This window comes from Anomaloglossus baeobatrachus, unplaced genomic scaffold (assembly GCF_048569485.1).
Source record: "Anomaloglossus baeobatrachus isolate aAnoBae1 unplaced genomic scaffold, aAnoBae1.hap1 Scaffold_413, whole genome shotgun sequence".
NCBI classification, from domain to species: Eukaryota; Metazoa; Chordata; class Amphibia; order Anura; family Aromobatidae; genus Anomaloglossus; species Anomaloglossus baeobatrachus.
The window spans coordinates 1-14,702 of record NW_027443465.1 but is presented as its reverse complement, the minus strand read 5'-3'; the positions used below and the strand labels follow the sequence as shown (position 1 = coordinate 14,702).

General features: G+C 47.1%; 10 non-coding genes and 1 pseudogene across 10 annotated transcripts; all 11 read right to left on the bottom strand.

Annotated features, from left to right (window-relative positions):
* Positions 1 to 1,055: 1,055 nt before the first annotated feature.
* On the bottom strand, positions 1,056 to 1,239 carry LOC142277830 (U2 spliceosomal RNA). Its single transcript, XR_012740932.1, has one exon. It is a non-coding gene; the product is annotated as a U2 spliceosomal RNA (small nuclear RNA).
* A 1,319-nt stretch (positions 1,240 to 2,558) lies between these two features.
* On the bottom strand, positions 2,559 to 2,749 carry LOC142277721 (U2 spliceosomal RNA). Its single transcript, XR_012740836.1, has one exon. It is a non-coding gene; the product is annotated as a U2 spliceosomal RNA (small nuclear RNA).
* A 1,118-nt stretch (positions 2,750 to 3,867) lies between these two features.
* On the bottom strand, positions 3,868 to 4,051 carry LOC142277839 (U2 spliceosomal RNA). Its single transcript, XR_012740941.1, has one exon. It is a non-coding gene; the product is annotated as a U2 spliceosomal RNA (small nuclear RNA).
* Positions 4,052 to 5,387: 1,336 nt separating this feature from the next.
* Positions 5,388 to 5,578, bottom strand: LOC142277709 (U2 spliceosomal RNA). Its single transcript, XR_012740825.1, has one exon. It is a non-coding gene; the product is annotated as a U2 spliceosomal RNA (small nuclear RNA).
* A 1,117-nt stretch (positions 5,579 to 6,695) lies between these two features.
* LOC142277697 (U2 spliceosomal RNA) lies at positions 6,696 to 6,886 on the bottom strand. The gene has a single exon (XR_012740814.1). It is a non-coding gene; the product is annotated as a U2 spliceosomal RNA (small nuclear RNA).
* Positions 6,887 to 8,003: 1,117 nt separating this feature from the next.
* On the bottom strand, positions 8,004 to 8,194 carry LOC142277889 (U2 spliceosomal RNA). The gene has a single exon (XR_012740978.1). It is a non-coding gene; the product is annotated as a U2 spliceosomal RNA (small nuclear RNA).
* A 1,117-nt stretch (positions 8,195 to 9,311) lies between these two features.
* On the bottom strand, positions 9,312 to 9,502 carry LOC142277877 (U2 spliceosomal RNA). Its single transcript, XR_012740967.1, has one exon. It is a non-coding gene; the product is annotated as a U2 spliceosomal RNA (small nuclear RNA).
* Positions 9,503 to 10,619: 1,117 nt separating this feature from the next.
* On the bottom strand, positions 10,620 to 10,810 carry LOC142277865 (U2 spliceosomal RNA). The gene has a single exon (XR_012740956.1). It is a non-coding gene; the product is annotated as a U2 spliceosomal RNA (small nuclear RNA).
* Positions 10,811 to 11,927: 1,117 nt separating this feature from the next.
* Positions 11,928 to 12,118, bottom strand: LOC142277813 (U2 spliceosomal RNA). Its single transcript, XR_012740919.1, has one exon. It is a non-coding gene; the product is annotated as a U2 spliceosomal RNA (small nuclear RNA).
* Positions 12,119 to 13,233: 1,115 nt separating this feature from the next.
* LOC142277690 (U2 spliceosomal RNA) lies at positions 13,234 to 13,424 on the bottom strand. Its single transcript, XR_012740808.1, has one exon. It is a non-coding gene; the product is annotated as a U2 spliceosomal RNA (small nuclear RNA).
* A 1,117-nt stretch (positions 13,425 to 14,541) lies between these two features.
* Positions 14,542 to 14,702, bottom strand: LOC142277819 (U2 spliceosomal RNA; annotated as a pseudogene; the record flags this gene model as incomplete).

Here is a 14,702-nt window from a genome sequence, read left to right as displayed (position 1 = left end):
GAGAGCGAGAGGGAGACAAACCCACGCCTACACAAGACATTTTGTCACCCAAGCCAACCCTTGAAAAGGCTGCTTTGCAGAGCAAAAACAAGAAGAATGGTGCGTTTTGCAGCCGCCGCCCACTGCAATGAATCTGAATAACTCCTCCTTTAGGGCGCAAGCAACTCCCCTCCCCCTTGCAGTCTTTCCAATTCACGATACAAAAAGACGGACAGGACAGGTTGCCTCACTTTCCGTCACTGCCACCCTTTGCCATCCTTACCCGTAGAAAGCCCTTTCATCATCCCCAAACCCTAATCTTTTCCCTTTCCTTCCCAGCCCCCAAACCCTGCCCTCTGTACCTTTCTCACCACCCGCTTCCCTTCTCCTGTCATCCCCCTACCACCCGGGAAAAAAAGAGATTGCCCCCTCCTTCCACTAGCCCACCCTCCCACCCAAAGAACAACTTCTTCTGCGCAGCTTGTTTTCTAGGCAGCAGCGCTATTGTGATGTCATCGGGGGGCATTGTGACAAGCCGCCAGTGTTCCGTCTCTTCATGTTGTGCACTGTTCAAACCGAAAATACATCAACAGGCAGGCTACAGAAAAGCTTACTAACAAAGGTTAGAGAGGGGCTTTCTCAGAGGGCTTTTTACAGTTTGTCTATTCCCAATTAGCCGGTTTAGTATACTTAATGAAAGTACTAATTCTTTCATAGGCCGCCCATTCTTAGTATTTGACGTTCAGGTAACAACAGGTAACTTTATTTGGAGTGGAAGCAGAGAGATAACACCAGATGCCAATTGTAGATCCTCTCACACCTGTGGTCACTGCAGCATCTGACTCCACTTTGTCCAAAAGGGATCTATTCCATTCAATTACACATGATCTAGATTAGACTGACAACAAGATACTGCACGGGACATAGCAGAGTTGGTGAAGTTGAGTGGTGATGAGTTTGCTATTTGGATGAATAAAGCAAGTAAAAAGTGTGTTAGATAAAAATTCATTTCAATTCGCTAATCGGGCTAATATGAATCAGGTGAATCGAGTTCTGCTTTTGGAAACTGGGTTAAGAAGGGGTGCACCGTTCCTGGAGGTACTGCAATACCAGGTCAATGCGTGGAGTGGACAGAGCAAGCTCTTTTTCCATCTCCCTGTTCTAAAAATCCATTTAATATATGGTCCCCAGATAGGGGACGTATCAGATATTAAACTGATAAGAACAGATTTTCTGATTCAAGGTAGCCCCGAAGGCCAGCAGGCCACCACACAAAAGCGCAGTGCCTGGGTGATCGCCTCCCGAGCCCAGGAACCACCAGCCAAAAGGGGACGTAAGCACCAAAAGGCGCAACAATCCCCGAGGCCGGCGGTTGTGCAAGCCCGGGCCCCTCCCAGCCAAGACCAAGGCAAACCCAATGGAGGGACTACACTTGATCTTAGCCAAAAGGCCGAGAAGCGATAACCAGAATTGGTTTGGGCCTCGAGTGGCACCCTGGCCTATGCCGGACACATCTTAGGGAGAGAGAGCGAGAGGGAGACAAACCCACGCCTACACAAGACATTTTGTCACCCAAGCCAACCCTTGAAAAGGCTGCTTTGCAGAGCAAAAACAAGAAGAATGGTGCGTTTTGCAGCCGCCGCCCACTGCAATGAATCTGAATAACTCCTCCTTTAGGGCGCAAGCAACTCCCCTCCCCCTTGCAGTCTTTCCAATTCACGATACAAAAAGACGGACAGGACAGGTTGCCTGACTTTCCGTCACTGCCACCCTTTGCCATCCTTACCCGTAGAAAGCCCTTTCATCATCCCCAAACCCTAATCTTTTCCCTTTCCTTCCCAGCCCCCAAACCCTGCCCTCTGTACCTTTCTCACCACCCGCTTCCCTTCTCCTGTCATCCCCCTACCACCCGGGAAAAAAAGAGATTGCCCCCTCCTTCCACTAGCCCACCCTCCCACCCAAAGAACAACTTCTTCTGCGCAGCTTGTTTTCTAGGCAGCAGCGCTATTGTGATGTCATCGGGGGGCATTGTGACAAGCCGCCAGTGTTCCGTCTCTTCATGTTGTGCACTGTTCAAACCGAAAATACATCAACAGGCAGGCTACAGAAAAGCTTACTAACAAAGGTTAGAGAGGGGCTTTCTCAGAGGGCTTTTTACAGTTTGTCTATTCCCAATTAGCCGGTTTAGTATACTTAATGAAAGTACTAATTCTTTCATAGGCCGCCCATTCTTAGTATTTGACGTTCAGGTAACAACAGGTAACTTTATTTGGAGTGGAAGCAGAGAGATAACACCAGATGCCAATTGTAGATCCTCTCACACCTGTGGTCACTGCAGCATCTGACTCCACTTTGTCCAAAAGGGATCTATTCCATTCAATTACACATGATCTAGATTAGACTGACAACAAGATACTGCACGGGACATAGCAGAGTTGGTGAAGTTGAGTGGTGATGAGTTTGCTATTTGGATGAATAAAGCAAGTAAAAAGTGTGTTAGATAAAAATTCATTTCAATTCGCTAATCGGGCTAATATGAATCAGGTGAATCGAGTTCTGCTTTTGGAAACTGGGTTAAGAAGGGGTGCACCGTTCCTGGAGGTACTGCAATACCAGGTCAATGCGTGGAGTGGACAGAGCAAGCTCTTTTTCCATCTCCCTGTTCTAAAAATCCATTTAATATATGGTCCCCAGATAGGGGACGTATCAGATATTAAACTGATAAGAACAGATACTACACTTGATCTTAGCCAAAAGGCCGAGAAGCGATAACCAGAATTGGTTTGGGCCTCGAGTGGCACCCTGGCCTATGCCGGACACATCTTAGGGAGAGAGAGCGAGAGGGAGACAAACCCACGCCTACAAAAGACATTTTGTCACCCAAGCCAACCCTTGAAAAGGCTGCTTTGCAGAGCAAAAACAAGAAGAATGGTGCGTTTTGCAGCCGCCGCCCACTGCAATGAATCTGAATAACTCCTCCTTTAGGGCGCAAGCAACTCCCCTCCCCCTTGCAGTCTTTCCAATTCACGATACAAAAAGACGGACAGGACAGGTTGCCTGACTTTCCGTCACTGCCACCCTTTGCCATCCTTACCCGTAGAAAGCCCTTTCATCATCCCCAAACCCTAATCTTTTCCCTTTCCTTCCCAGCCCCCAAACCCTGCCCTCTGTACCTTTCTCACCACCCGCTTCCCTTCTCCTGTCATCCCCCTACCACCCGGGAAAAAAAGAGATTGCCCCCTCCTTCCACTAGCCCACCCTCCCACCCAAAGAACAACTTCTTCTGCGCAGCTTGTTTTCTAGGCAGCAGCGCTATTGTGATGTCATCGGGGGGCATTGTGACAAGCCGCCAGTGTTCCGTCTCTTCATGTTGTGCACTGTTCAAACCGAAAATACATCAACAGGCAGGCTACAGAAAAGCTTACTAACAAAGGTTAGAGAGGGGCTTTCTCAGAGGGCTTTTTTTCAGTTTGTCTATTCCCAATTAGCCGGTTTAGTATACTTAATGAAAGTACTAATTCTTTCATAGGCCGCCCATTCTTAGTATTTGACGTTCAGGTAACAACAGGTAACTTTATTTGGAGTGGAAGCAGAGAGATAACACCAGATGCCAATTGTAGATCCTCTCACACCTGTGGTCACTGCAGCATCTGACTCCACTTTGTCCAAAAGGGATCTATTCCATTCAATTACACATGATCTAGATTAGACTGACAACAAGATACTGCACGGGACATAGCAGAGTTGGTGAAGTTGAGTGGTGATGAGTTTGCTATTTGGATGAATAAAGCAAGTAAAAAGTGTGTTAGATAAAAATTCATTTCAATTCGCTAATCGGGCTAATATGAATCAGGTGAATCGAGTTCTGCTTTTGGAAACTGGGTTAAGAAGGGGTGCACCGTTCCTGGAGGTACTGCAATACCAGGTCAATGCGTGGAGTGGACAGAGCAAGCTCTTTTTCCATCTCCCTGTTCTAAAAATCCATTTAATATATGGTCCCCAGATAGGGGACGTATCAGATATTAAACTGATAAGAACAGATGAGATTTCATCCGCAATTTTCAGAATCAAGGTAGCCCCGAAGGCCAGCAGGCCACCACACAAAAGCGCAGTGCCTGGGTGATCGCCTCCCGAGCCCAGGAACCACCAGCCACAAAGGGACGTAAGCACCAAAAGGCGCAACAATCCCCGAGGCCGGCGGTCGTGCAAGCCCGGGCCCCTCCCAGCCAAGACCAAGGCAAACCCAATGAAGGGACTACACTTGATCTTAGCCAAAAGGCCGAGAAGCGATAACCAGAATTGGTTTGGGCCTCGAGTGGCACCCTGGCCTATGCCGGACACATCTTAGGGAGAGAGAGCGAGAGGGAGACAAACCCACGCCTACACAAGACATTTTGTCACCCAAGCCAACCCTTGAAAAGGCTGCTTTGCAGAGCAAAAACAAGAAGAATGGTGCGTTTTGCAGCCGCCGCCCACTGCAATGAATCTGAATAACTCCTCCTTTAGGGCGCAAGCAACTCCCCTCCCCCTTGCAGTCTTTCCAATTCACGATACAAAAAGACGGACAGGACAGGTTGCCTGACTTTCCGTCACTGCCACCCTTTGCCATCCTTACCCGTAGAAAGCCCTTTCATCATCCCCAAACCCTAATCTTTTCCCTTTCCTTCCCAGCCCCCAAACCCTGCCCTCTGTACCTTTCTCACCACCCGCTTCCCTTCTCCTGTCATCCCCCTACCACCCGGGAAAAAAAGAGATTGCCCCCTCCTTCCACTAGCCCACCCTCCCACCCAAAGAACAACTTCTTCTGCGCAGCTTGTTTTCTAGGCAGCAGCGCTATTGTGATGTCATCGGGGGGCATTGTGACAAGCCGCCAGTGTTCCGTCTCTTCATGTTGTGCACTGTTCAAACCGAAAATACATCAACAGGCAGGCTACAGAAAAGCTTACTAACAAAGGTTAGAGAGGGGCTTTCTCAGAGGGCTTTTTACAGTTTGTCTATTCCCAATTAGCCGGTTTAGTATACTTAATGAAAGTACTAATTCTTTCATAGGCCGCCCATTCTTAGTATTTGACGTTCAGGTAACAACAGGTAACTTTATTTGGAGTGGAAGCAGAGAGATAACACCAGATGCCAATTGTAGATCCTCTCACACCTGTGGTCACTGCAGCATCTGACTCCACTTTGTCCAAAAGGGATCTATTCCATTCAATTACACATGATCTAGATTAGACTGACAACAAGATACTGCACGGGACATAGCAGAGTTGGTGAAGTTGAGTGGTGATGAGTTTGCTATTTGGATGAATAAAGCAAGTAAAAAGTGTGTTAGATAAAAATTCATTTCAATTCGCTAATCGGGCTAATATGAATCAGGTGAATCGAGTTCTGCTTTTGGAAACTGGGTTAAGAAGGGGTGCACCGTTCCTGGAGGTACTGCAATACCAGGTCAATGCGTGGAGTGGACAGAGCAAGCTCTTTTTCCATCTCCCTGTTCTAAAAATCCATTTAATATATGGTCCCCAGATAGGGGACGTATCAGATATTAAACTGATAAGAACAGATACTACACTTGATCTTAGCCAAAAGGCCGAGAAGCGATAACCAGAATTGGTTTGGGCCTCGAGTGGCACCCTGGCCTATGCCGGACACATCTTAGGGAGAGAGAGCGAGAGGGAGACAAACCCACGCCTACACAAGACATTTTGTCACCCAAGCCAACCCTTGAAAAGGCTGCTTTGCAGAGCAAAAACAAGAAGAATGGTGCGTTTTGCAGCCGCCGCCCACTGCAATGAATCTGAATAACTCCTCCTTTAGGGCGCAAGCAACTCCCCTCCCCCTTGCAGTCTTTCCAATTCACGATACAAAAAGACGGACAGGACAGGTTGCCTGACTTTCCGTCACTGCCACCCTTTGCCATCCTTAGCCGTAGAAAGCCCTTTCATCATCCCCAAACCCTAATCTTTTCCCTTTCCTTCCCAGCCCCCAAACCCTGCCCTCTGTACCTTTCTCACCACCCGCTTCCCTTCTCCTGTCATCCCCCTACCACCCGGGAAAAAAAGAGATTGCCCCCTCCTTCCACTAGCCCACCCTCCCACCCAAAGAACAACTTCTTCTGCGCAGCTTGTTTTCTAGGCAGCAGCGCTATTGTGATGTCATCGGGGGGCATTGTGACAAGCCGCCAGTGTTCCGTCTCTTCATGTTGTGCACTGTTCAAACCGAAAATACATCAACAGGCAGGCTACAGAAAAGCTTACTAACAAAGGTTAGAGAGGGGCTTTCTCAGAGGGCTTTTTACAGTTTGTCTATTCCCAATTAGCCGGTTTAGTATACTTAATGAAAGTACTAATTCTTTCATAGGCCGCCCATTCTTAGTATTTGACGTTCAGGTAACAACAGGTAACTTTATTTGGAGTGGAAGCAGAGAGATAACACCAGATGCCAATTGTAGATCCTCTCACACCTGTGGTCACTGCAGCATCTGACTCCACTTTGTCCAAAAGGGATCTATTCCATTCAATTACACATGATCTAGATTAGACTGACAACAAGATACTGCACGGGACATAGCAGAGTTGGTGAAGTTGAGTGGTGATGAGTTTGCTATTTGGATGAATAAAGCAAGTAAAAAGTGTGTTAGATAAAAATTCATTTCAATTCGCTAATCGGGCTAATATGAATCAGGTGAATCAAGTTCTGCTTTTGGAAACTGGGTTAAGAAGGGGTGCACCGTTCCTGGAGGTACTGCAATACCAGGTCAATGCGTGGAGTGGACAGAGCAAGCTCTTTTTCCATCTCCCTGTTCTAAAAATCCATTTAATATATGGTCCCCAGATAGGGGACGTATCAGATATTAAACTGATAAGAACAGATACTACACTTGATCTTAGCCAAAAGGCCGAGAAGCGATAACCAGAATTGGTTTGGGCCTCGAGTGGCACCCTGGCCTATGCCGGACACATCTTAGGGAGAGAGAGCGAGAGGGAGACAAACCCACGCCTACACAAGACATTTTGTCACCCAAGCCAACCCTTGAAAAGGCTGCTTTGCAGAGCAAAAACAAGAAGAATGGTGCGTTTTGCAGCCGCCGCCCACTGCAATGAATCTGAATAACTCCTCCTTTAGGGCGCAAGCAACTCCCCTCCCCCTTGCAGTCTTTCCAATTCACGATACAAAAAGACGGACAGGACAGGTTGCCTGACTTTCCGTCACTGCCACCCTTTGCCATCCTTACCCGTAGAAAGCCCTTTCATCATCCCCAAACCCTAATCTTTTCCCTTTCCTTCCCAGCCCCCAAACCCTGCCCTCTGTACCTTTCTCACCACCCGCTTCCCTTCTCCTGTCATCCCCCTACCACCCGGGAAAAAAAGAGATTGCCCCCTCCTTCCACTAGCCCACCCTCCCACCCAAAGAACAACTTCTTCTGCGCAGCTTGTTTTCTAGGCAGCAGCGCTATTGTGATGTCATCGGGGGGCATTGTGACAAGCCGCCAGTGTTCCGTCTCTTCATGTTGTGCACTGTTCAAACCGAAAATACATCAACAGGCAGGCTACAGAAAAGCTTACTAACAAAGGTTAGAGAGGGGCTTTCTCAGAGGGCTTTTTACAGTTTGTCTATTCCCAATTAGCCGGTTTAGTATACTTAATGAAAGTACTAATTCTTTCATAGGCCGCCCATTCTTAGTATTTGACGTTCAGGTAACAACAGGTAACTTTATTTGGAGTGGAAGCAGAGAGATAACACCAGATGCCAATTGTAGATCCTCTCACACCTGTGGTCACTGCAGCATCTGACTCCACTTTGTCCAAAAGGGATCTATTCCATTCAATTACACATGATCTAGATTAGACTGACAACAAGATACTGCACGGGACATAGCAGAGTTGGTGAAGTTGAGTGGTGATGAGTTTGCTATTTGGATGAATAAAGCAAGTAAAAAGTGTGTTAGATAAAAATTCATTTCAATTCGCTAATCGGGCTAATATGAATCAGGTGAATCGAGTTCTGCTTTTGGAAACTGGGTTAAGAAGGGGTGCACCGTTCCTGGAGGTACTGCAATACCAGGTCAATGCGTGGAGTGGACAGAGCAAGCTCTTTTTCCATCTCCCTGTTCTAAAAATCCATTTAATATATGGTCCCCAGATAGGGGACGTATCAGATATTAAACTGATAAGAACAGATACTACACTTGATCTTAGCCAAAAGGCCGAGAAGCGATAACCAGAATTGGTTTGGGCCTCGAGTGGCACCCTGGCCTATGCCGGACACATCTTAGGGAGAGAGAGCGAGAGGGAGACAAACCCACGCCTACACAAGACATTTTGTCACCCAAGCCAACCCTTGAAAAGGCTGCTTTGCAGAGCAAAAACAAGAAGAATGGTGCGTTTTGCAGCCGCCGCCCACTGCAATGAATCTGAATAACTCCTCCTTTAGGGCGCAAGCAACTCCCCTCCCCCTTGCAGTCTTTCCAATTCACGATACAAAAAGACGGACAGGACAGGTTGCCTGACTTTCCGTCACTGCCACCCTTTGCCATCCTTACCCGTAGAAAGCCCTTTCATCATCCCCAAACCCTAATCTTTTCCCTTTCCTTCCCAGCCCCCAAACCCTGCCCTCTGTACCTTTCTCACCACCCGCTTCCCTTCTCCTGTCATCCCCCTACCACCCGGGAAAAAAAGAGATTGCCCCCTCCTTCCACTAGCCCACCCTCCCACCCAAAGAACAACTTCTTCTGCGCAGCTTGTTTTCTAGGCAGCAGCGCTATTGTGATGTCATCGGGGGGCATTGTGACAAGCCGCCAGTGTTCCGTCTCTTCATGTTGTGCACTGTTCAAACCGAAAATACATCAACAGGCAGGCTACAGAAAAGCTTACTAACAAAGGTTAGAGAGGGGCTTTCTCAGAGGGCTTTTTACAGTTTGTCTATTCCCAATTAGCCGGTTTAGTATACTTAATGAAAGTACTAATTCTTTCATAGGCCGCCCATTCTTAGTATTTGACGTTCAGGTAACAACAGGTAACTTTATTTGGAGTGGAAGCAGAGAGATAACACCAGATGCCAATTGTAGATCCTCTCACACCTGTGGTCACTGCAGCATCTGACTCCACTTTGTCCAAAAGGGATCTATTCCATTCAATTACACATGATCTAGATTAGACTGACAACAAGATACTGCACGGGACATAGCAGAGTTGGTGAAGTTGAGTGGTGATGAGTTTGCTATTTGGATGAATAAAGCAAGTAAAAAGTGTGTTAGATAAAAATTCATTTCAATTCGCTAATCGGGCTAATATGAATCAGGTGAATCGAGTTCTGCTTTTGGAAACTGGGTTAAGAAGGGGTGCACCGTTCCTGGAGGTACTGCAATACCAGGTCAATGCGTGGAGTGGACAGAGCAAGCTCTTTTTCCATCTCCCTGTTCTAAAAATCCATTTAATATATGGTCCCCAGATAGGGGACGTATCAGATATTAAACTGATAAGAACAGATACTACACTTGATCTTAGCCAAAAGGCCGAGAAGCGATAACCAGAATTGGTTTGGGCCTCGAGTGGCACCCTGGCCTATGCCGGACACATCTTAGGGAGAGAGAGCGAGAGGGAGACAAACCCACGCCTACACAAGACATTTTGTCACCCAAGCCAACCCTTGAAAAGGCTGCTTTGCAGAGCAAAAACAAGAAGAATGGTGCGTTTTGCAGCCGCCGCCCACTGCAATGAATCTGAATAACTCCTCCTTTAGGGCGCAAGCAACTCCCCTCCCCCTTGCAGTCTTTCCAATTCACGATACAAAAAGACGGACAGGACAGGTTGCCTGACTTTCCGTCACTGCCACCCTTTGCCATCCTTACCCGTAGAAAGCCCTTTCATCATCCCCAAACCCTAATCTTTTCCCTTTCCTTCCCAGCCCCCAAACCCTGCCCTCTGTACCTTTCTCACCACCCGCTTCCCTTCTCCTGTCATCCCCCTACCACCCGGGAAAAAAAGAGATTGCCCCCTCCTTCCACTAGCCCACCCTCCCACCCAAAGAACAACTTCTTCTGCGCAGCTTGTTTTCTAGGCAGCAGCGCTATTGTGATGTCATCGGGGGGCATTGTGACAAGCCGCCAGTGTTCCGTCTCTTCATGTTGTGCACTGTTCAAACCGAAAATACATCAACAGGCAGGCTACAGAAAAGCTTACTAACAAAGGTTAGAGAGGGGCTTTCTCAGAGGGCTTTTTACAGTTTGTCTATTCCCAATTAGCCGGTTTAGTATACTTAATGAAAGTACTAATTCTTTCATAGGCCGCCCATTCTTAGTATTTGACGTTCAGGTAACAACAGGTAACTTTATTTGGAGTGGAAGCAGAGAGATAACACCAGATGCCAATTGTAGATCCTCTCACACCTGTGGTCACTGCAGCATCTGACTCCACTTTGTCCAAAAGGGATCTATTCCATTCAATTACACATGATCTAGATTAGACTGACAACAAGATACTGCACGGGACATAGCAGAGTTGGTGAAGTTGAGTGGTGATGAGTTTGCTATTTGGATGAATAAAGCAAGTAAAAAGTGTGTTAGATAAAAATTCATTTCAATTCGCTAATCGGGCTAATATGAATCAGGTGAATCGAGTTCTGCTTTTGGAAACTGGGTTAAGAAGGGGTGCACCGTTCCTGGAGGTACTGCAATACCAGGTCAATGCGTGGAGTGGACAGAGCAAGCTCTTTTTCCATCTCCCTGTTCTAAAAATCCATTTAATATATGGTCCCCAGATAGGGGACGTATCAGATATTAAACTGATAAGAACAGATACTACACTTGATCTTAGCCAAAAGGCCGAGAAGCGATAACCAGAATTGGTTTGGGCCTCGAGTGGCACCCTGGCCTATGCCGGACACATCTTAGGGAGAGAGAGCGAGAGGGAGACAAACCCACGCCTACACAAGACATTTTGTCACCCAAGCCAACCCTTGAAAAGGCTGCTTTGCAGAGCAAAAACAAGAAGAATGGTGCGTTTTGCAGCCGCCGCCCACTGCAATGAATCTGAATAACTCCTCCTTTAGGGCGCAAGCAACTCCCCTCCCCCTTGCAGTCTTTCCAATTCACGATACAAAAAGACGGACAGGACAGGTTGCCTGACTTTCCGTCACTGCCACCCTTTGCCATCCTTACCCGTAGAAAGCCCTTTCATCATCCCCAAACCCTAATCTTTTCCCTTTCCTTCCCAGCCCCCAAACCCTGCCCTCTGTACCTTTCTCACCACCCGCTTCCCTTCTCCTGTCATCCCCCTACCACCCGGGAAAAAAAGAGATTGCCCCCTCCTTCCACTAGCCCACCCTCCCACCCAAAGAACAACTTCTTCTGCGCAGCTTGTTTTCTAGGCAGCAGCGCTATTGTGATGTCATCGGGGGGCATTGTGACAAGCCGCCAGTGTTCCGTCTCTTCATGTTGTGCACTGTTCAAACCGAAAATACATCAACAGGCAGGCTACAGAAAAGCTTACTAACAAAGGTTAGAGAGGGGCTTTCTCAGAGGGCTTTTTACAGTTTGTCTATTCCCAATTAGCCGGTTTAGTATACTTAATGAAAGTACTAATTCTTTCATAGGCCGCCCATTCTTAGTATTTGACGTTCAGGTAACAACAGGTAACTTTATTTGGAGTGGAAGCAGAGAGATAACACCAGATGCCAATTGTAGATCCTCTCACACCTGTGGTCACTGCAGCATCTGACTCCACTTTGTCCAAAAGGGATCTATTCCATTCAATTACACATGATCTAGATTAGACTGACAACAAGATACTGCACGGGACATAGCAGAGTTGGTGAAGTTGAGTGGTGATGAGTTTGCTATTTGGATGAATAAAGCAAGTAAAAAGTGTGTTAGATAAAAATTCATTTCAATTCGCTAATCGGGCTAATATGAATCAGGTGAATCGAGTTCTGCTTTTGGAAACTGGGTTAAGAAGGGGTGCACCGTTCCTGGAGGTACTGCAATACCAGGTCAATGCGTGGAGTGGACAGAGCAAGCTCTTTTTCCATCTCCCTGTTCTAAAAATCCATTTAATATATGGTCCCCAGATAGGGGACGTATCAGATATTAAACTGATAAGAACAGATACTACACTTGATCTTAGCCAAAAGGCCGAGAAGCGATAACCAGAATTGGTTTGGGCCTCGAGTGGCACCCTGGCCTATGCCGGACACATCTTAGGGAGAGAGAGCGAGAGGGAGACAAACCCACGCCTACACAAGACATTTTGTCACCCAAGCCAACCCTTGAAAAGGCTGCTTTGCAGAGCAAAAACAAGAAGAATGGTGCGTTTTGCAGCCGCCGCCCACTGCAATGAATCTGAATAACTCCTCCTTTAGGGCGCAAGCAACTCCCCTCCCCCTTGCAGTCTTTCCAATTCACGATACAAAAGACGGACAGGACAGGTTGCCTGACTTTCCGTCACTGCCACCCTTTGCCATCCTTACCCGTAGAAAGCCCTTTCATCATCCCCAAACCCTAATCTTTTCCCTTTCCTTCCCAGCCCCCAAACCCTGCCCTCTGTACCTTTCTCACCACCCGCTTCCCTTCTCCTGTCATCCCCCTACCACCCGGGAAAAAAAGAGATTGCCCCTCCTTCCACTAGCCCACCCTCCCACCCAAAGAACAACTTCTTCTGCGCAGCTTGTTTTCTAGGCAGCAGCGCTATTGTGATGTCATCGGGGGGCATTGTGACAAGCCGCCAGTGTTCCGTCTCTTCATGTTGTGCACTGTTCAAACCGAAAATACATCAACAGGCAGGCTACAGAAAAGCTTACTAACAAAGGTTAGAGAGGGGCTTTCTCAGAGGGCTTTTTACAGTTTGTCTATTCCCAATTAGCCGGTTTAGTATACTTAATGAAAGTACTAATTCTTTCATAGGCCGCCCATTCTTAGTATTTGACGTTCAGGTAACAACAGGTAACTTTATTTGGAGTGGAAGCAGAGAGATAACACCAGATGCCAATTGTAGATCCTCTCACACCTGTGGTCACTGCAGCATCTGACTCCACTTTGTCCAAAAGGGATCTATTCCATTCAATTACACATGATCTAGATTAGACTGACAACAAGATACTGCACGGGACATAGCAGAGTTGGTGAAGTTGAGTGGTGATGAGTTTGCTATTTGGATGAATAAAGCAAGTAAAAAGTGTGTTAGATAAAAATTCATTTCAATTCGCTAATCGGGCTAATATGAATCAGGTGAATCGAGTTCTGCTTTTGGAAACTGGGTTAAGAAGGGGTGCACCGTTCCTGGAGGTACTGCAATACCAGGTCAATGCGTGGAGTGGACAGAGCAAGCTCTTTTTCCATCTCCCTGTTCTAAAAATCCATTTAATATATGGTCCCCAGATAGGGGACGTATCAGATATTAAACTGATAAGAACAGATACTACACTTGATCTTAGCCAAAAGGCCGAGAAGCGATAACCAGAATTGGTTTGGGCCTCGAGTGGCACCCTGGCCTATGCCGGACACATCTTAGGGAGAGAGAGCGAGAGGGAGACAAACCCACGCCTACACAAGACATTTTGTCACCCAAGCCAACCCTTGAAAAGGCTGCTTTGCAGAGCAAAAACAAGAAGAATGGTGCGTTTTGCAGCCGCCGCCCACTGCAATGAATCTGAATAACTCCTCCTTTAGGGCGCAAGCAACTCCCCTCCCCCTTGCAGTCTTTCCAATTCACGATACAAAAAGACGGACAGGACAGGTTGCCTGACTTTCCGTCACTGCCACCCTTTGCCATCCTTACCCGTAGAAAGCCCTTTCATCATCCCAAACCCTAATCTTTTCCCTTTCCTTCCCAGCCCCCAAACCCTGCCCTCTGTACCTTTCTCACCACCCGCTTCCCTTCTCCTGTCATCCCCCTACCACCCGGGAAAAAAAAGAGATTGCCCCCTCCTTCCACTAGCCCACCCTCCCACCCAAAGAACAACTTCTTCTGCGCAGCTTGTTTTCTAGGCAGCAGCGCTATTGTGATGTCATCGGGGGGCATTGTGACAAGCCGCCAGTGTTCCGTCTCTTCATGTTGTGCACTGTTCAAACCGAAAATACATCAACAGGCAGGCTACAGAAAAGCTTACTAACAAAGGTTAGAGAGGGGCTTTCTCAGAGGGCTTTTTACAGTTTGTCTATTCCCAATTAGCCGGTTTAGTATACTTAATGAAAGTACTAATTCTTTCATAGGCCGCCCATTCTTAGTATTTGACGTTCAGGTAACAACAGGTAACTTTATTTGGAGTGGAAGCAGAGAGATAACACCAGATGCCAATTGTAGATCCTCTCACACCTGTGGTCACTGCAGCATCTGACTCCACTTTGTCCAAAAGGGATCTATTCCATTCAATTACACATGATCTAGATTAGACTGACAACAAGATACTGCACGGGACATAGCAGAGTTGGTGAAGTTGAGTGGTGATGAGTTTGCTATTTGGATGAATAAAGCAAGTAAAAAGTGTGTTAGATAAAAATTCATTTCAATTCGCTAATCGGGCTAATATGAATCAGGTGAATCGAGTTCTGCTTTTGGAAACTGGGTTAAGAAGGGGTGCACCGTTCCTGGAGGTACTGCAATACCAGGTCAATGCGTGGAGTGGACAGAGCAAGCTCTTTTTCCATCTCCCTGTTCTAAAAATCCATTTAATATATGGTCCCCAGATAGGGGACGTATCAGATATTAAACTGATAAGAACAGATACTACAC